Source organism: Cydia splendana, chromosome 23 (genome assembly GCF_910591565.1).
Source record: "Cydia splendana chromosome 23, ilCydSple1.2, whole genome shotgun sequence".
NCBI lineage: Eukaryota > Metazoa > Arthropoda > Insecta > Lepidoptera > Tortricidae > Cydia > Cydia splendana.
In genome coordinates, this window is record NC_085982.1 from 5,227,943 (window position 1) to 5,249,937 (window position 21,995).

Below are 21,995 nucleotides of genomic sequence, written 5' to 3' on the forward strand. Positions count from 1 at the left end.
ATATGTAGTCCATGTCTCATGTTATATTAACTGGACATATTACCCCTCAGGGCAAATATTCTCTTCGCTGGACCACCGCAACACGGCATTCGCCTCACAGCGCGATTCAGGAATTGAATTAGAGATTCACTAGATATCAAAAAGTAAAGATATGTGACGTTCCACGCCAAAAGGTACCATTGCCCCGGCTGAATATTGAAGCGGCGTTGATAATAGCGTAAGCGTCAGCCGCCATAAAATGCCTTTTCCCGAGGAACGTCACATGTCTTTACTATTTCATACAATAATTGACAAATTTCATACAATGATTACAATAATTGATATTGAAAATGGAATTCCTTTCCCATATAAATTATTTTTCACATTTTTACTGTAATATCATTTCTTTAATAATATATTTTCATTTTATATAAATTGCATATGTTATGACCTTATGACATCATACGATATAGATATATTTTTTTTTTTTTTCAATAACTAGTATTTTGTATTGTTTGCAAGTTTGATTGTGATATTTGTAAGAATATTATTAATGTCAAAGTATGCACGCAGCATATTATTATTTAGGTTAGGCATTACATTAAATTTGTACATCCGCATTTGTGGATAAAACATAGTGATCGAAATGTATTAAAAGTACCACCTGTATTTATTACCTATGTTATACAAATAAATTTCTGATTTCTGATTTCTGATTTCTGATTTCATATCTAGTGAATCTCTAATTCATTTCCCGAATCGCGTCGTTAGATAGATCATCTTACGATAGATTTAAGATATGCAGCCCGATTGAGATTTCAAGGACTTGTTACGATTCAGGACTCTATCAAGAGATTTTTCCAACACTTTATATTTAAAACTCATCTCCTCTCTTATAAAAATCATGTCTATACCTAAGCAAAACCTCTTTTTGACGCTTAATATTGCCCCGTTCCTTAGAGTATTTAGTAACTGGAGACGTCATGGCTGTCATTTTCTGTACAAAACAGTCTGCCGATTTTTGCGGGGGAGGGGACGTCAAATGTATTGCTATTTCTACATGATTTCTACGTAACGTACAAATAGCCATCTCAAAAGTTTGCACAATTGTGCATGTGCAAGGTTTTCGGCAGAGGGGTAAGCTCTTAAAGGCGACTCCAGTTATTAAATGCTTTAAGGCGTTCGTAATCTAAAAAGGACCTAACTCCATATTCTTTCAAATGACATTAAGTCAATCTTCTTCTAAATAAAGTAGGTATTAAAAGGGAGAATTGCTAAGAGCAGGAGGCTATTCTAATTTCATAATTTGCTATGGTTTTGATTCGACGTCGACGATCATCTTGTTGTTTGGCGCTTCTCACGCACAACTTTCACTTCGTTTGACTACCGGTCTGGCCTAGTGGGTAGTGACCCTGCCTGCGAAGCCGATGGTCCTGGGTTCGAATCCCGGTAAGGGAATTTATTTGTGTGATGAACACAGACATTTGTTCCTGAGTTAAGGTTGTTTTCTATGTATGTAAGTATGTATTTATCTATATAAGTATGTTTATATCGTCGCCTAGCACCCATAGTACAAGCTTTGGTTAGTTCGGGGCTAAGTCGAACTGTGTAAGATGTCCCCAATAGTTATTTATTTATTCGTTTCATATGCACCAATCAGTAATGAAGCGTCTGGTTGACGTAACTGGTGACCGAAGACCTGGCGGCTACCTCGCACAACGTATCAGCATTGCGATACAGCGAGGAAATGCCGCCAGCATCCTTGGTACAATGCCTCAAGGGCCTATTTTAGATTTAAGCTAGTTATTAATTTCGTTTAGTAGTACCACTGTATATGTATATATTGTATGTAAATAAATGATTTGAACAATTTCTAGAAAAGGACTTAACGCCATATATTTTCCAATGACATTAAATCAATCTTCTTCTACTTAAAGTATTAAGGGAGAATTGGTAAGAGCAGGAGATTGATTTTAATTTCACAATTTTTTATGGTTTTGATTCGACCTCAACGATCATCTCTTGGTGATTGGCGCTTCTCCTTCATTTCGCATGCACTAATCAGAGGGCCTACCGCGAGCCACGTTCGACGTGTTGCCTCCCTGTCACACTTACGAACGAATTTACAAGTGCGACAGAGAGGCAAAACGTCGAACGTGGTTCGCGGTAGGCCCTCAGAGTGAGCGATCTTCAAAATCGTATCAGAATAAGATCAAAGCCGTAAAGTTGTTGAATCGGAATCGGCTCCGGGAGTGTTGTCTTCTTCTTCTTCCTCGCGTTATCCCGGTATTTTGCCACGGCTCATGACAACTAATCCCAAGAATTGGCGTGGGCACTAGTTTTTACGAGGCGACTGCCATCTGACCTTCCAACCCAGAGGGTAATCTAAGCCTTATTGGGATTAGTCCGGTTTCCTCACGATGTTTTCCTTCACCGAAAAGCGACTTGTAAATATCAAATGATATTTCGTAGGTACACTGAGAGAAAAATCATCACCAGGAATTAATAAACAGTTCTGTACTGGGGGAAAAAATGAAGTTTTAGTAGTAATCATGGAAGTTTCACTATTTCTGTAAAATTTATTTATTTCTACAAACAGCTCAGTAATACTAAATCTAATTTCAGCAAACAGACTTTAGTAAATGGAGCATTAAACAAAGTTCAGTATTTGTTACAATCCATTTTTATTACTACTAAAATTCTCCGATTTTTACTAGTAAAGTTTGTGATTTTTGGAAAAAAGCATCTGTGATTTCAAGTTATGATTTTAGTAAATGTCTCACTTACATAGTTTTGTAATATCTAAAAAACGAGTTCGCGGGAATAACATTACCCCATTTAAAATAACAATTCAGTTGTTACTATAGCGACATTACAAAGTTTACTGGTATTTAGTAGATAGACTTGTTGTGTTTATGTTCATTGTTGTACCAATCACTAAACGAGTTTTGTAATACCAACACAGCGAAACGAATGTTAGTGATTTTAGTAAAATTTACTACTTGCTACGTTCATTTGGTTAGAGTTAGTATTATGTCGGATGTCGGGCGGGCGTGTCTCGTGTCTTCTTTCTTTAAAACATACTTAAGTTAAATAATAAATTTAGGATATATTGTGGGCCATGGACATATTAACCCGCGACCTACTGTGTAGTTGGGGTCTACAGGAATATATTGTTCTGCAACTTCGAGCTAGCTGTTGTTATTCTAGTGATAATGACATCATAGGTAAATCTAAACTGTTTGCAATTCCAACCTCCCTAGCACAGGTGCGCCGCGAGAGCATGTTGCGCGCGTAATAACGACTAGTCTCTTTCTGACTGTATGAATAAGAAAGGAATGGGTAGAATATCTCGACAGGCTTTTATAGTGCCTCTTTAGTACAGAGATATACTACCAAATGCTTTTTTATTCATACAGACAGAAATAGAGACGGGTAGCTACCACGCGCGCGACATGCTCTCGCGGCGCCCGTTTGCAAGGGGCGGAGGAATTGCAAACAGTTTAGTTTTTGCCTGTGACGTCATTATCTCTAGAATAACAACAGCTAGCTTGGAATCGCAGTACAGTTTAGTAAAACCTATGACGTCATCGTCTCCGATATTGCTAAAGCACGCTTAGTTTTCACCCATGACGTCATCACCTCCGATATTGCTAAAGCACCTCTCGGAATAACAAAACCAAATTTCTGAAATATACTCTAGCAAACTTCAAATTACAAATATAGAAGTTGTATTTCCTACTAAATGGAAATTGCAAAAGTCAATTTGTTCCTATTAGTTGACTCTCCTTGTCCCCGGATTAAGTTTTATTTTTGTAATTCTAAGTGTTTTTTTGTTAGTTTTTTGTCTCAGTGTACATAAATTAAGTTCCGAAAAACTCATTAGTAGGAGCCGGGGTTTGAAACCGCGACCTCCGGATTGAAAGTCGCACGCTCTTACCGCTAGGCCACACCAGCGCTTTTTTTTCGGCTCCGGGAGTGTAGCTAAAAGCCGTAATATCCCGTTTTACATCAGAGATGATGTATGGCGCGTGCCGGGACGCGATCCCCGAATTTGTGATTGATTATTATAATGTTTGATCGGTAATTTTCTACTCGTGCAGGTAAAGGAGTGTTTTCAAAGGCATTTCTATTTAAAGTTGTGCCCATTTTTTTATTTCAACTTTATTGCTCAAAATATATACAACAATGTACAAATGGCGGACTTAATGCCAAATGGCATTCTCTACCAGTCAGCCATAGGGCCAAACGGACCTACAATTGGTGCAGAGAGAGAAATATATTGAGTGAATTAAAAAAAACCCAACTATACTTATAAACTACATAAATAAATAAAATATATATAAACTACCACACGTTTATAAAATACATACATACTATGAATATAATAATGATGGATATTATTCGAACTCGAGTTTTAGCAAATGCTTACGTAACACTTTACGTAACGTTTTTTTGCGTTAGAATTGAGAATTTTTATATTATTTCTACTCAGAATCACGAGCTTTTTCCATTTTTACTGAGAATAACGTGACCCGAAATTTTTGGTCCGTTTGGTCACGGTTTTCTATACAACCTCCTGTGACCGTAACAAAACGGACAAAAAAATTGTATGAAATTTTGGGGACACTTTTTTTCTTGTATTAGGATCGAAAGAGCTCGTGATTCTGAGTGGAAATAAATATAAAAATCTAAATGCAAGTTTGGGGTAAAACTTTAAATAGAAATGCCCTTGAGCAAACTGCAAAATATAATATTATGGCTGATGGTAAACGATACCCCGGTTTGACGGGTGTAATTTGGCTTGGCCTTTAAAAGTGCGGAAAACTAATACCAGACATAGTTAAATATATATTACTTAAATGTTTATGCCAGTTTTCATGTTAGGGGTCATCCATTAATTACATCACACGAATTTCTAGGTTTTTTGACCCCCTCCTCCCTAAGTTTGTGACTCCTCCCTCCCCATTATCACAACATACCAGGCCCCAATTTCACCACAGTGACAGGTGCGACAATTGTAAAATCACTGTTGCTGACGTCACAGGCATCCATGGGCTACGGTTACCACTTACCATCGGGCGGGCCGTATTCCTGTTTGCCACCATCATTGTATTATTTAAAAAAACTTTATTATATCGGAAAAAAACAGATATTTCTTTTGCGAAGTTTCTGACAATTGTCAAGATTTAGAAGAATTGTAGGTAATTCTTGACAGGTAATGAGGTATATGTCGGAATTTCGTGACAATTGTAGTGTTTCTTGTGACAATTGTCATAAACTTAGCAAGAGAAATATCTGTTTATTTCCGATATAATAAAGTTTTTTTTAATAAAACAATGATGGTGGCAAACAGGAATACGGCCCGCCCGATGCTAAGCGGTAACCGTAGCCCATGGATGCCTGTGACGTCAGCAACAGTGATGTTTTACAATTGTCGCACCTGTCACCGTGGTGAAATTGGAGCCAGGTCACATCGTCGACGACGACACACAGTAACTAATTTAAAATATTTAATTCGCTGTACAGTTAAATAACAGATTTTTGGAACAATAATCATTTATATTCGTTCAATTTTATTTCCTAATTAGTTTTGGGTTATAAAATTACTAATACCGGGTGTGGCCTGTAATATGAGCAAAAAATTAAACTGTAAGCTGTACTCCTCATACTGACCAACATTTGTTCAGCGACTTTTAAAAATAACTTGTAGTTTGATTTTTAATGCACTTTAAAGTTTATTCTAAGACGCAATGTATTGCGAATATTGTTATGTTTAAGGCATGACAAGCAACGTCAATCACAATGATATGGAGTGGCGATGGCGTCCATTGAAGATAATATTTATTTTGTATGAAAAATAGGGAGTCTAAAAACTTCATAATTTTTAAAAGTTGTTGAACAAAAGTGTCACCGTTTGAGGAGTACAATCTATGTTTTAATTATTTGCTGATGTTACAGGCCACACCCGGTATATCTTTTTTCAGAAATATTTTGATAAAATATTAATAATAGGTACAACCTACTTAATTCGATTTGCCGATTTCGTTGAAAAAATGTGACGTCACACCAGGGGGGGAGGGGTTTGCTAAATGTGACCATGTATGACAATGAGCGGAGGAGGGGGTCAAAAAACCTAGAAATTCGTGTGATGTAATTAATGGATGACCCTTAACATGAAAACTGGCATAAACATTTAAGTAATATATATTTAACTATGTCTAGTATTGTGTCACATTTTGTGGCCCCCTTCCGCCCCTAAATGTGTGATGTAATTAATGGATGACCCCTTAGCTTGTCGTTTTAAAAAGAGAGCACAATTTCAAATGTATGGAAGCGGCTTTATGGCGGCGGATTCGTGTGACTCTTAAGACGATTTTCATAAAAAAATATTTGTAGTTTAAATGTAATAAAGTCAAAACCTCATTAATACACGGATCCCTAAAAAACATAGCTTTTTGTGTGAAACACTGTTGAGCAAAACCGATGTACCCGGAAAAGCATCTTTAGTTTTTGAAATTGGCTAATGATAACGTATACTCATTGTACCGAATCCCGGGGCATCTGGTGCTGTATTCCTATCGCTTACTTAGCGGGTGCGAACGTTCGCCTCTTTTTTACAAGTCAAAAGTCAAAATATACTTTATTCATGTAAGCCTAGGAACAAGCACTTACGAATAGTTATTAGGTACATATTATCTTAATCTAATTATCAGAGCAATTTATTGCTGTTAATATTATTCCATATTATACAGATCAAACACTAAGAATTTCACAAAAGGATCATCAAACATAAAAAAAATTGAATTGATCCTGGTGTTTTTGGGTTCACTCAACTCAGAATCACTAGCATATTCAATCCTGATGCTAAAAAAATGTCCCAAATATTTGTATGAAAATTATACTTTCCACTGCGTCACGCACATACCTACAAACAAGTAATGTTTTCACACTAAAACGTGACGTAATGGAATGGACATTTTGCGACTACTTTTTTTAATGGTAGTATAGATAATGCTGTCGATTCTGAGTGGAATGAGCCCAAGAATGTCCAGATTTGAAAGAATCAGGTTTTCAATGTTTATTTTAGAAAACGCCCGGGTGCGTCGGGAATAACACGACCATAAGACACAATAGCACGCTGCCGTTGACGTCCCGGAAAAAAGTTTTGGTCCGTCCACGGTTAATGGAGTGAGAGGGCCCTTAAAATGTATCCTGGGCAACTTGCTGCAAAAATTGGTTATTATTTGTTATAAGTGTTTCACTAATCTGAGGCAGTTGGTAAAAAAGTTGCGGGAATTTCTAGTAAAAGGCAGCTGAGTTTTGAGACTACAACTAGTAAAATGTAATACTTACTTTACTTTATAAGTATAAATGTAATATTACTTATAAATTAACGTTACTTTACTTTACTACATTCTTCATATAATAAACATGAGCTTCCTATATCATAGTAATGTGGCGATAAACAGTATTATGCGAGTATCTTCTATCTATTTATCTATAGTCGGTCAAACTACTTTGTTAGTAGAAAAGGGCACGAAGTTAAATTTTGTATGGGACGATAACCCTTCGCGCCTACATCAGCCGCTTTATTCTACTGACGGAAACGACTTGACAGACTATAGTTTTACTACAGTACTCGTAGGTATTCAATATTGATGACTGTATTTTTTCTTTGTTTCAGGTATGACAAACAGCACAAAACGAATGGCACCATTCAATTTAAAAAACTACGGGTAAATTGTACCAATTCACCGGTTAACGTCACTTATTTTATCAAGGAAATTGGCAAATACACTGGCGACATCAACACGGCTGCAGTAATTACATTGTCACCTCGAATGTCACCTTTAACTTTATTAATCGAGCCCATCTAAGTACTCTAAGTTAACTCTGCGCCTTAGCACTCCGTCAATGTCACTTTTAGATTAGATGGATTCTAGACTTAGAGCATTTAATAACTGGAGTCGCCTTTAAGAGCTTACTCCTCTGCCGAAAAACTTGCACAATTGTGCAAACTTTTGTATGGACTGACATGGCTATTTGTACGTTACGTACAAATCATGTAGAAATAGCAACACTTTTGACATCCCCTCCCCCGCAAAAATCGGCAGACTGTTTCGTAAAGAAAATGACAGCGATGATCCAGTTACTAAATGCTGTAAGACTCTAGATGACTAAACGATTAGTTAGGGTTACGTACCCAAAGGGTAAAAACGGGACCCTATTACTAAGACTCCAATGTCCGTCTGTCTGTCTGTCTGTAACCAGGCTGTATTTTATGAACCGTGATAGCTAGACAGTTGATCACAGATGATGTATTTCTGTTGCCGCTATAACAATAAATACTAAAACGTACGGAACCCTCGGTGGGCGAGTCCGACTCGCACTTGTCCGGTTTTTCTTTAATAATGAACTACAACCTACAACTCAGTGAGGTTGCGGACTCCCAGCTCCATTTTAGTCGCCCCCTTAAGAGTTCGAATTATTCCTACCATAAAATATTCACTTTTTTTCAAGTAATTTCGCGTTTCGCTTATTTATGATACTTGTTGTGATTTCATTTAGAAACGACTTTCAGGGGCTTTTACGAAGAAGGAGACTAAAAATAGATATTGGGATTTTATATAAAGCTGAAAAGTATTTAAAATTGTTTCTTCAGGGAGGCATTCAAATTTTACCAGTGTATTGTTTTAATAATTTTGAATTCATTTTGCATTTTTTACTGGTGGTGAATATCTATCTAATCTATATATCTACCTAATACCTTTAAACGAGCAATTCTTGTTTATTTATTTATATATATCGTCGGGTGACAAGCAAAACTCACTGATTACCACCACAAGTTCATAGCCATAGTGAAGGTAGAAGGTAAGGTTAAGGTTCATAGCCATTAGTACTAAAAAAGGTCGATTTTAGTTTAAATATTTTTAGTAGGTAATTAGTGAGTTTTGCTTGTCGCCTGACGATATATTTCGGGAACGGAAACGGCTCTAACGATTTCTATGAAATTAGCTATATGGGGGTTTTCGGAGGCGATAAATCGATCTAGCTGGATCTTATCTCTGGGAAAAAATGCATTTTTGAGTTTTTATATTTTCCGAGCAAAGCTCGGTCTCCCAGATATTTATTTATTAAAACAACGTTTGCCGCCGTGTTGCTGCTGCGGTTATGATTTTCGATCCGTCACTAATTTTATCAAGGAAATTGACAGATCCTAGCGCTTAAGTTTTCATCTATTTTTTTTCCTCAGCCTTTTAAATGAAGATGGTATATACCGGGGTCTCCGAAACCCAGACTATAGAGTGTTCAAATATTACTTTGAGTTTTAAACAACTTTGATTGATAATATTTTGAATTTTATTATGTATGTACGTTAGTGATAACGCGTTATTGATGTACATCGTACAGTAATTACGGTCATCAATCAATCAATCATCACCACAGTAATTAATATCAAAAAACCGGTCAAGTGGGAGTCGGACTCGCGTTCCAAGGGTTCCGTACATTACCCAATTTTTAAAAATGTATTTTTTTATGTGGAGCGTGAATGAAATGTCTTTAAAAAACCCGTAGGGATTGGATCATAAACTAAGTAGGTAATTAAGTCCGACTCACGCTTGACTGCACATTTCTAATAGGTTTCTATACGTAAAGAACTATTTTGTGTATTTTTTACCCAGTAGTTTCGGTGACAAAGAGAGAGAGAGGGGGGGGGGGGGGTCGGACAGACAGACATACAAACGCACGAGTGATCCTATAAGGGTTCCGTTTTTCCTTTTGAGGTACGGAACCCTAAAAATTATAACACCTCATTCTACAAATAATGTCTAATTACTTTGAAATTAACTCTTATTTTAAAATGAAAATAATCCTTTTCTGACCTACTTATTTGACCCAATTAATATCGCTAAGGTTAAGCAGAACCCCATCACTCAAACGGTCTTCTTAGTGTCTAAATTTGCATTTAAACACACCTCATAAAAGGCTCATTACAATTCCTCTCGGATCACTTTACAATTGTCGAAATTTTACGTTAAAACCTCCAAAACAATACAAGCTAAAAACCACCCTGGGTTCTGATTGTCAAGGTGTAGATTGCAATGATAAGTGGTACAGTTAAGGGGCAAAATTGATTACGGTTAGCACATGAGATATGACGTGTTGCCGTGTTTTATGATACCAATAAATTTGGGTCGAACGTTTTGCTGAATTATAGATGAGCGTCAAATAACTTATTAGAGGGAACCTATGTTAAGTATGCCGCAGAATATACGAAGGCATATGTTAGGATATGATCTGAATACCTATTAGGAATTTTTTTTTACATATTTACATACAAGATATATACAGTGGTACTACTAAAAGAAATTAATAACTAGCTTAAATCTAAAATAGGCCCTTGAGGCATGTACCAAGGATGCTGGCGGTATTTCCTCGATGTATCGCAATGCTGATACGTTGTGCGAGGTAGCCGCCAGCTCTTCGGTCACCAGCTACGTCAACCAGACGCTTCGCGATTTCTGCGAACAACTTGTGCACGCTAGAACCCCATGGCCCTGGAGTTTCAGTATACAGTGTGGAAAAATAAGTCGGGCCCTGGAGGGAAACTACCTTAAATCCTTAAGTTGGCTCATTTTACTTAAAGGAGACGTTCCTTTATTTTTAAAAAGGAATAAAACTGCATTCAAAGATTTTTCTTTTTTTCTTCAATTTTGCTTGTCTAAAAATATTCTTGAGTACTAAATATTCGAGTTTATGGATATTTTGTACGACAGACGAGTGTAAGACCTAATGTTTCTTGGAGAAATGTTATCATTAACATTAACTGTATCGACTAGTAGAAAAAAATAGCGAGTGTTTATGTTTTGGAAGTATTACTCGGTTCGATTCCCGGTCGAGTCAAGCGAATTTAAAAAAAATCTTTGAATGCAGTTTTGTTTCTTTTTAAAAATAAAGGAATGTCTCCTTTAAGTAAAATGAGCCAACTTAAGGATTTAAGGTAGTTTCCCTCCAGGGCCCGACATATCTTTCCACACTGCATAGTAAAGAAATTTATTGACCCAAAAAAAAAACAACATAATAATAACAGCATAGGTACCTTCAGATTCACAGCGCAGGCTTCGTCATCATACAGACAGCTCATCCACCTCAGTATCAGTATTAGGTAGGTAAATTTGTATATAAATAAAATTGAAACCTAGTTTAGGTGTAGACCACTACCAAACCCTGTTATCAATGTTGCAATTCATTGAAATTTTGGGTTGACTAAACTGTCTACTGAGGGGGTAAAATAATTTAATAATATCAAATATCAGATATCGATTGAATCCACAAATTAAATAGCGTAAAAAGCGTTTAAATGTAAAAAAACTGGACAAATGTAAGTCGGACTCGCCCACCGAGGGTTCCGTACTTTTTAGTATTTATTATTAAAGCGGCTACAGAAATACATCATCTGTGAAAATTTCAACTGTCTAGCTATCACGGTTCATGAGATAGATAGCCTGGTGACAGACAGACAGACGGACAGTGGAGGCTTATTAATAGGGTCCCGTTTTTACCCTTTGGGTACGGAACCCTAAAAAACTACTATAACCCAACTTCTCCAAGAAACTCATTGGTACGAGTCGGGATTGGCTTTACGTTTGGAAGCATACGTTTACCGCTGGGTGGCCAGAGCGCTTGCCGAGCAAATTAATTAGCGAAGCTGTCATATTTAAATTTTATAGCCTATTGCGATTGTATATCATCGTTATAATAACAAATAGCTTTCCCAGTATTTTATTAAGAGTGTGATAATACTAGCATCTGCCTGCGACTTTATCTCTGTATTCTGACTGTCCTTAAGGCCCATATTCGTTTTGAAATACCTACCCAACGACATCACACACTGGTATATGGTTCAAACAAAAAAAAAATCTTACCCACTTTTCGTGTAGGGAAGCCACCCTACGAGAATTTTTATTTTACTTTTTATGTTACGACTTTGTCGGCGTAACTAATTTATATATCCATGCGAAATTGCAACTTTCTAGCACTACCGATCACGGAGCAAAGCCTCGGACAGACAGACGGACATGGCGAAACTAAATATAATAAGGGTTCCTAGTTGGCTATTGGAACTCTAAAAACTACGGTTGCGTGATTATGCGTAAAAAGTTATCTTTTACCGTCATTTGGCTTTCAGTTTGTCTTGTCTCAAAAAGTAGTCGCACTACTTGCATGTAAAATGAGCGATAAATTATCGCTCGATCAAACAGTGTAGGTAGGTAGGTATGCGTTGATCGATATTTGGGAAACACTACCGGATATCCGCGACAGAACAACGATTCCGCAATGGCGGTAGTAACATGCTATTCCTGAACACAATAGAGAGACACTGATTTAAGGTAATTTTCATTTTAACTTGAACTTTAAAGCGCGACTTGTTTCAGTAACGTCTAACCGTCACATTCCTGACAAAATGTATGGGGTTTGACATTGACTGTCAGTTTTGTGACGATTGCTAACCGGCCGTTAATGGTACACAGTTAAGTGAAAATGCCCGTTGTACAATTTAATAACATCATAGAGAGCTTACAATATGTGCGTAGATATTAATGCAGTTTAATATGTAACTGTTCATAATTAGACATTAAATCAAATGCCTTTCATTATGTGGTGGTCACATAAACTATGTACTAAGGTGGTGGTGCTGGTCGACGCGGTCCCAATACATGTCATCTTGAAACTTAAGTCATTGTCAATAGAGGTGACAGCAGGGTGCCATCTATTGGGCATTAGCATGTCGAGCACTGGTACCACCACCTTATTAACCGAGTTTTGTAAATCACCTCTTAAGCACTTTACAAGTAGGTACGCTGTACAGTCAGCAGCAGAAGTTGCTAAGCGGGCCAGGTGTTCAAAATGATCTTGTAGCGACTTTATTGTTAAGAGAATAAGAGCATGTCAAGGTAAATTTGAACACCTCGCCTAGCAACTTATGCTGCTGACTGTACGGGAAATGAGTACCTACGTTCGCGCGGTAGACAATTTTGTGGAATGATCCTGAATATAGAAATGATGCAAACTTAGGCTTTAATCAAAAATAATTTCGTTGGATTCCTCCATTGATAACGGGGTCTCTAAATATTCTATTTTAACCTCAAAGACACTTTACTAACTTTCACAGAACGGGAACGTTTTAAGACGAGAATTCTGAAACAATTTCACGGCCCGAAGTTCCAATACTTGTAAGTCTATCCAATTACAGAACAAAGAGGTTTTGGTATACATTATCAAAAAGGGTTTGGGGCGTAGATCGCCTATTATTAGATAGATCAGGGGTCAGCAAATGGCGGACCGCGGTCCGGATCCGGACCACCAACCTATTTTATTATTTGCTTATTTAATAAACTCAAGTAGAAATGGACCGCGATGGTCATTTTATTTTAAGAACCTGACCCCTGAAGAAAGTAATTGGTGACCCCTGAGATAGAGCATACATGCTGTTTTAAGTGTACGACCGAAGTTTCGGTTTCGGCAAGTTTCGGCATAAAAATCATGTTATGGCCGAAGGTCGGATTCGCCCAAAAAAACTGCTGAACCTTTCGGCCGCGCCGAAACTGTATTTTCGGTAGTGTCCGACCGATGTTTAGATGTTAGTTTCGGCATTAGAATGATATAAACCGGACCTTCGGCCAAAACTAGAACAAAACCGAACCTTCGGCTTCGGAAAAAAATCAGTTTCGGTCGGTCTCTACAGTTTTACAACGTCTGGTTGTACTTCGCGAGGTAAATACTAAACGACGTATATACTAAACGACTTTTGTTATAGGACCAACCTGATATGTAGTCGCAAAAAGTGACTGTTTTATAAATTTCCATCAGTTAAATCTTGATATTTTCTAAAAAAACAGCCATTTATGCAGCTCATAAGCGTAGTGCAGTTCAGTCCACGTTAACAATAAATACGCATGTAGGTAATTTACGAATATCAATAAAAACTGAGTTCTGAATGTGTAAAACGGGGGCGTCTTTTTAAACGCTTCAAAGTGCGTAGTGCAACTCAGTTGAATTAATGCTGATGACGGCGGCTCTTCTTGAAAACTTACAATGCGAAGCCTATGCTATGAAGTCTACGGTTCGGAGTGTTGATGGCGCCTTTATTATTTCAAAATGGGTATTTTTCGGTTACGGCTCTGAATGGGGGATGTAAACTGTTTTGTTGTCCTTTTTAATATTTCCCGCCAAAATAACTTCCCGTTAACTTCTTAGGTTTTTTGTGTTTTCATTTACATTTAGGTAGGGTAATTCGCCATTAACTGGCCACCAAGGCGGCTAGTTATTGAAGGCTGGCCAGTTATTGAAACCTTATACTAAAACGAATTCTGTTTATAGGTGAATAGAATTCATTTTTAGTTTAGGGTGGCCAGTTATTGGCCGGTGGCCAGTTACTGGTGAATTACTCCACTTATTTAAAAAAATTTTTTTTTTTTGCCCTAGTGCCTTTTTAAAGCGAAGAGTCTCCATTTCAGTTTGGGCAAAAACGATTTCGTATGTGCGATTGTTCGCCAATATACAGGTCACATTTCTAAACCGATTTTCGTGAAGTTTTGTTAACAGGTTCGATAGGTATTTATGGATTTTTTTTAAACATGACGGGGCCATGGGGCTTCGCAAGGTCTGCAGATTTGGTAACAAATCAAAATATTTTATTAAATACTAGCGGCTTCGCACGGGCTAACAAATTATACACCTGAAACTTCCTCAAGAATCATTTTATCGATAGGTGAAAACCGTATGAAAATCCGTTCAGTAGTTTTTGAGTTCATCGCGAACATACAAACACACAAACAGACAAACGCGGCGGGGGACTTTGTTTTATAAAGGGGCCCACTGATTAACAATCCGCCGGACGGTGTCGGCCTGTCAGTTGTTCGGAACTGTCAAAATTTTGTTCTAACGGACAGGCCGATACCGTCCGGCGGACTGTTAATCAGTGGGCCCCTTAAGGTGTAGTGATGTAATTTTGATTTGAGTTTTCTAAATTCTTCTTTACGAGTAGTAATAATGTAAGATCTATTTCAGTTTATAATAGACAATCAGTGTTCAAGCTCAACGGCTCGATTCGGGAAATGAATTAGAGATTCACTAGATATGAAATAGTAAAGATATGTGACGTTCCATGGCAAAAGGTACCTTATGGCGGCTGGTGCCGCGATTCGGGAAATCAATTAGAGATTCACTAGATATGAAATAGTATGGTTATGTGACGTTCCACGGCAAAAGGTACCTTATGGCGGCTGGCGCTAACGTCGCATAGCGCCGCAATAATATTGGAGCGACGTTAATAATAGCGTAAGGGCCAACCGCCATAAGGTACCTTTACCCGTGGGAGGCCACATATCTTTACTATATCGTATCTAGTTAATCTCTAATTCATTTTCCAAATCGCGCCGCCAGTAGCAATAGTATTCTAATTTCATAATTCTAGTTTCTACTGCAGCCATAATAAAAAAAAAACATTTATTTTTAACATACCTACCACAGAAATCCATAACAGGTTAGTCGAACATGTACAGTCGCCATCAGATATATCGGAGCGGCTAAGGTGTTCACAATATCTGAACACGCGCTCTAACGCCCTGACAATAGAGGCGTGTTCCGATATTTGTGAGCACCTTGGCCGCTCCGATATATCTGATGGCGACTGTACATGCAGGAACTTGTAATTATGACTATGACTATCTATTATACAATGCCCGCAGACGAAACTAGAATATTCATAAAACGCCCCAACAGTTTCAAACTCCAGAGTAGAGCTTACAAATTTATTCGCAACAAAGAACTATCGCAATTCATACAAACGCAAAACATAAACACGCAAAGAAGATAACACAACCAACTTCTGCTTCAACTTAAAACGTGAGAATAGTTTGTTTATTCTAAAGTTAGATAAACTAGAGATAACCGGGTTTTCTACTACAATCCAAAACAGCTTAACACACATGGTGTTTGCGTATAAAAAGGAGCCTTATGGCTATTGGCATTTACGTCACTTCACATTGTATAGATATTATTAATTAAATATTTTTTGTTGCTAGTGTGTTGGGAGCGCTAAGCGCCTTAAAGTTGAATTCTAATGTAAAGTATAAGTTTCTGCTATTTCATTCTTGTTTGACTCGGAATAACTTTATGGTCTTTAACATTGACAAGTCAATAATAAAGAATGGTAAAACCAGTACGATTCGTATCTCTATGAGCCTGAGATTTTGCTACATCACATCTACTAGAGTCTGTGCGATAAGAGAATAGTTGTGGAATGTATTGGGCCCCATACGTTTCACGACTCTTCTCTTTCCGCACAGACTCTAGAACTTTTTCTTTTAATTCAAGTACCTACAGTTACACACAATAAACTAAATATAATAACTTTCCCCAAATCACCCCCGGCATGGTCGTAAGAACGCTAGCGGCGTTACCCCTCTGCATCACCAAACTTAGCCTCTGTGCGAAGAAAGCGCCCTCTCCAGATCGAAGAACAGAATTATTAGAAAGATGTTTATTACCCGTTCGTATGTTACATTCTGTCCAACAGAACGGTGTGTTTTCAGCCTGTGGGTGAGTTACTTACGATCTACTTATATTTGTCTCAAAGATTTGTATAAGTATTATCAAACTGCACAACGGGACTTAATCGCGTATTTAAGTTTTAAGATTTACCTCCGACGTTTCGAGGACGGCGTTGTCCCCGTGGTCTCGAAACGTCGGAGGTAAATCTTAAAACTTAAATACGCGATTAAGTCCCGTTGTGCAGTTTGATAATGTTTAATAATCGTGAAAGTTTAAATCAGTGATTTGTATAAGTGTCAAGTAGTGTGTGCTGTAGGTATAATTGTTAGAATACGTACCTACAGGGTAAATTTATATAAATTTAAAATGTTGCTGAATATTGCCTTATCCTACTTACAACTATGTAATTACAACCGGGTAGGTGGAGCGGTTGTTCGCTTGCTGGGCAGCCTACTCCTGTCTTCTTTTGGTACGACTATAGAACGTATAAAATAAAGATAGACATTCTTTAAAAAATACGTGTCTCTGGTATTAAATACAGCTTTCACCGTTATAAAATCTAGGCAGCGGTTTGCAACGCCCTAGTTCCTAGCTTGTTTAAATTTGATCAAATTTGCTTAGTGATGCGGGCTTTAAATCTATTTTAGTTTATAAAATTACAGTCATGAGTTTCACGGAAGTGGTTTGCAAGTTTTTATTTCAGTCTTGAATAATATTATAAGTACTGAAAATAGGATTTGTGAGAGAGTAGATATTAGATATTTTAAAAGAGTAAATTGTAATAGTGTTGTTGTTAGGCGTTGTTGTTGTTAGGATGTCTCAAAACTACCTTGTCTCAATATTTTCAGAAATATTTTTCACTTAAGTACCTACTACTCATCTTATACAAAAAGTGTAATTTTGATATATTTCGGCCATTTAACTCTTGAAGTTTTCTATGAGCGGGACAATTTTTTACGGTCCCATTGCAAAAGTTTGTTTAAAATGGCCTTCATATAGAGCGACATAAAATAGTAGAAATAAAATAAAATGGAACTAAAATACTTCCATAGGCAATCCATAGGTACTAAATTGTTGCCATCATGTTTAAGCTTTTTACGTCAAAAATGTGACAGTTACGTAGGAAGTGGCGCCCTCAATAATTTTCTACAATTTCTTGTCGGACATATCTCCAGAATCCAGAATGGTGTGACTTGAATTTGTGTAACTTATGATCTTATTCACTGTAGGTACAAAATGCGTCCTGACTTTTATTATTTTTCATTTTAGGATTAGTCTTGGATTAGTATATCGATTTAGCCGGTTAGCAATCATTGTATCATAAATCTTTACTTACTGCCCGATTCGAACTTTAAGCTAAGTCAATTAATAGATCTAGAAACGATATGGATTAGATGTGTTAGTGTCAAAAGTGACGTTTTTGTTTGAAGAAACGTCACATTTGACACTGACATATCTAATCCATATCGTTTCTAGATCTATTATTTGACGTATCTTAAAGTTCGTTTCGGGCCGTTTTATTATTCAACTTGCCTAGAGTTAGACCAAGATAAGTCTGCAACGATTTTGATAGCACTCGCAGTGAAATTATGACGTATAAATAACACTTGCAATGCGTATGCTATCAAAATCGTTGCAGATTTATCTTGGTCTAACTCTATTAATTCTACTTTCGACAACGACAACGTTAACAATGATATCTCAAGTTAAATTCACTACCACAAACGCGGCCAGTGTCCTGTACGGTTACCATCAGTTTGTCACTGACATAAACGCCGTCGAGAACGTAATTTACTTTCTATACATCTCGCTCGCACTCGCATATTAGTGCAAACGGGATGTATAGAAAGTAAATTACGTTCTCGACGGCGTTTATGTCAGTGACAAACTGATGGTAACCGTACTGGGAACAATGCCTCAGGTAGGGTATTTCACTACCTATACTAGTCAAATCAGTTTATTTTTTCGAACAGTCAAAACGTTCTTTTTAGGGTTCCGTACCCAAAGGGTAAAACGGGACCCTATTACTAAGACTTCGCTGTCCGTCCGTCCGTCCGTCCGTCCGTCCGTCCGTCCGTCCGTCCGTCTGTCACCAGGCTGTATCTCACGAACCGTGATAGCTAGACAGTTGAAATTTTCACAGATGATGTATTTCTGTTGCCGCTATAACAACAAATACTAAAAACAGAATAAAATAAAGATTTAAATGGGGCTCCCATACAACAAACGTGATTTTTGACCAAAGTTAAGCAACGTCGGGAGTGGTCAGTACTTGGATGGGTGACCGTTTTTTTTTTGCTTTTTTTGGTTTTTTTTTTTTGCATTATGGTACGGAACCCTTCGTGCGCGAGTCTGACTCGCACTTGCCCGGTTTTTTTTTTTTTTTTTTTGGGTGTTCAACTAAGTTAGGATGTTTCTCCTTTCACTATTGCAATGACGCCGGGGCGTCCGGGGAAAAAGAGGGTGCCAGAGTCCAGAAGGGACTCAGGTCTTTGTTGTGATGATGTCTAAATGAGTCGGTGAGTCAGTCAGAAATAAAAACTGCTTAGGGAAGTGAATGTCAGTAGTCTGTGTAAGTTAGTAACATGAAATTGAACAGTGGAGAGAAGGATATCAACCCGGATCGTAGGGCGGAGCCGGGGATGACCGACTGACGGGTCCCGGGCTCTCACCCACTCTCCTTTTAGTAATGTTAGGGCGATACCTGCATGAAGGAGCACGCAAGACAGCACCCATTTCTTTGAGTTTAGACAATAAAGAGTCAAATTCTTCTTCTGACGCGTTTGTCACGTCAATTGACGGACCTACGGGAAAGCGCCTAGGCGGATTAAATGAACCTTTGTTTATGGCTATCGTGAGCTTATCCTCAGGGTCCTTGAGGACATGCTTAGGGCGTCTATTTCTTGAGGCAGAAACTGGATGTGGGGTGTATTTAACCATCTCCCTGATGAGGAGATTGGGGTTGTGGGGTGCTTTATCGAAGTATCGTCTCGATGTCATGTTCATGAAGTGAGCTATAGATGTTATTCGTAGATCTCGGTGGAGGTCGGCCACTCTGATATAAATCGGAGCGCCGACTGCACTCCTCAGAAATCTATTCTGCAGGATCTGGAACTTTTCGAGACGATGCTTCGATGTGTGTGCGAATACAACACTAGCGTAGGTTAGGATAGGTCTTACACATGTTTTATATATGGTAAGTTTGTTTCTTGTGGCCATTTTGCTACGAGGGTTAACCATTGGATGGAGCCGACCCATGACGAAGGCGGCCCTGTCACGAACGGTCTTAATATGGGATTTGAAATTTAGTTGTCTGTCAAGGGTGACCCCTAAATATTTAGTTTTGTCAGTCCAGTTTATGGGCCTGCCGTAGAGTTGGATGGGTGGGTGCAATTCCAGTTGTTTACTGTAATTTTGTCTCTTTCTAGAGAAGAGAACAGCCGCGCTTTTGTCTGGATTGACCTCAATTCTCCATCGGTCGAACCAACTCCCAAGGGAGTCGATAGCCCGCTGGAGAAGCGAGGTCAATCTTGAGGGGATGTGGGAGGAGGCGTAGATTGCGGTGTCGTCGGCAAAAAGGGAATAGTGAACTCCTGGGATCTTGGGGAGGTCATTAATATAGAGGGCAAAGAGAGTGGGAGACAAAACCGAGCCCTGCGGGACACCCGCTCTTACCGGGTGACGAACCGAAAGGGTTCCTTCGACTCTGTAGCTAAAGCATCGTTCTGACAAGAAGTCTCGCAGGATGTGTACGAGACTGTCTGGCATTTGGATCTCAAGCAGCTTGTAGAGCAAGCCGCTGTGCCAGACTTTGTCAAATGCTTTAGCTACGTCTAGGAATATGGCTCCTGTTGGAACCCCCTTCCAGTTCGTCAGCCAGTAGAGAATATGTTCAGTTAAGCGATGTACTTGGTGAATACACGAGTGCTGGGCTCTGAACCCGAATTGTTCTTGTATTAGTAGATCTCTGGAGTTCATCTCCTCCAATAACCGAATATGAATAATTTTTTCATACAGTTTGCCTAACGTATTTAGGAGGGAGATAGGTCTGTAGTTTGCTGGCTCATTACTTGGTTTTCCAATTTTTGGTATTCCTATAACTACTGCCACCTTCCAGGCTGCCGGGAAGTGACAGTTAGTCAGGGCAGCATTGTATATGTCTACTAGAATGTTAACCATGTTGTCCGGGAGTAAACGTAGCAGCCTGTTTGTGATGGTGTCTTCACCCGGGGCTTTTTTCGGTTTTAATTTCATTATTAGGAATTTGACCTCTGTAAAGGAAGTTAATCTAAGGGGGGGATCTTTAGGTGCAGTTGAGAGTCTATCGTCAACCATCTCTTCCACCAGCGGAATATAGTCAGGGTCTGTGGGTTCCTTGCCTGGAGAGCATTGAGATTCTAAGCTGGTCGCTAATGTTTCCGCTATTTCATCGTCAGTGAAGGCTGGGGTCGGGAGGTCAGGTCGGATCAATGGTGGCATAGAAACCACACAGTCTGCCTTGAAGGACCTCGCCAGCCTCCAGTACGCCTGGTGGCTGGGAGACAACTCCTCAAGGAAACCGTTCCATCTATCTTCTCTAAACTCCCTCACCCTGTCCTTCACCTGTCTTCGGAGTCTGTTGAGCGTGTTTTTATTTTCAGGCGAAGGAAACCTGTCGTATTCCCTGGTGGCAAAGTTTTTGTTTTTTATTAGATCCCTAATGTCATCTGGGAGACGCCATTTGTGGTCATCTTCAGCTGGTATTTCCTTTGAGCAATTGTCTATGATTTTACGGATGCCGTTAGTGAGGGAAGTAATGACAGACTCTACGTTACTTTTAGTGGTTAATGGGAGCTGAGAAATTTCGTTCAGAGGGCAGTCTTCCTTGTGTAATTCAATCCCTACGTTGACCCAGTTTGTGACTTTTTTGAGTACCGGTGTATGACTAGCAGGAGACCCTAGGCGGAGGATAACAGGACGGTGATCCGAGTCCATTTCATGGATGACTTGAATGGAACTCACCCTTAGGGCGATACCCTTCAGGCAAGCCACATCGAGGACGTCAGGTCTGTGTTGAGGGTTATGCGGGAAGTGGGTAGGCTCTAGTGGGGCCAACATATCTATGATAGGAGTGGAAAGCAAGAATTTATGTAAGTTTCTGCCATTTGAATTGGTAAAATTGCAGCCCCATTGGCTGTGCTTGGCATTGAGGTCGCCTGCCAGTATGACAGCCTCATCAATGCCAAACACCGCCTCAAGGTCGGATTTTACTATAGCTTTATCAGGTGGGAGGTAAGCGGAGATAATTCTTCCTACTATGGAATTTATATGAAACACCAGCATGTGACGTCACAATCAAATTACATACTCTTTATAGTTTGACACGGGTTTAAAAAAAGAAATTGTGTCTAAAAATAACTGCTGTCTACGTTTCTCTATTAATCTTCTGGTGCTTTATTTCATGCATGGTCTAAAAT

At 38.6% G+C, this 21,995-nt stretch overlaps 1 protein-coding gene across 1 annotated transcript in view; it reads left to right on the forward strand.

Moving 5' to 3' along the window:
• Window positions 1–1,416: 1,416 nt before the first annotated feature.
• LOC134801896 (sex peptide receptor) overlaps window positions 1,417–21,995 on the forward strand; it is a 92,117-nt gene continuing 71,538 nt past the window's right edge. Inside the window, exon 1 of the mRNA XM_063774548.1 lies at window positions 1,417–1,428. The gene's annotated coding sequence lies outside the window, so the exon portion shown is untranslated. The remainder of the gene's footprint in view (window positions 1,429–21,995) is intronic.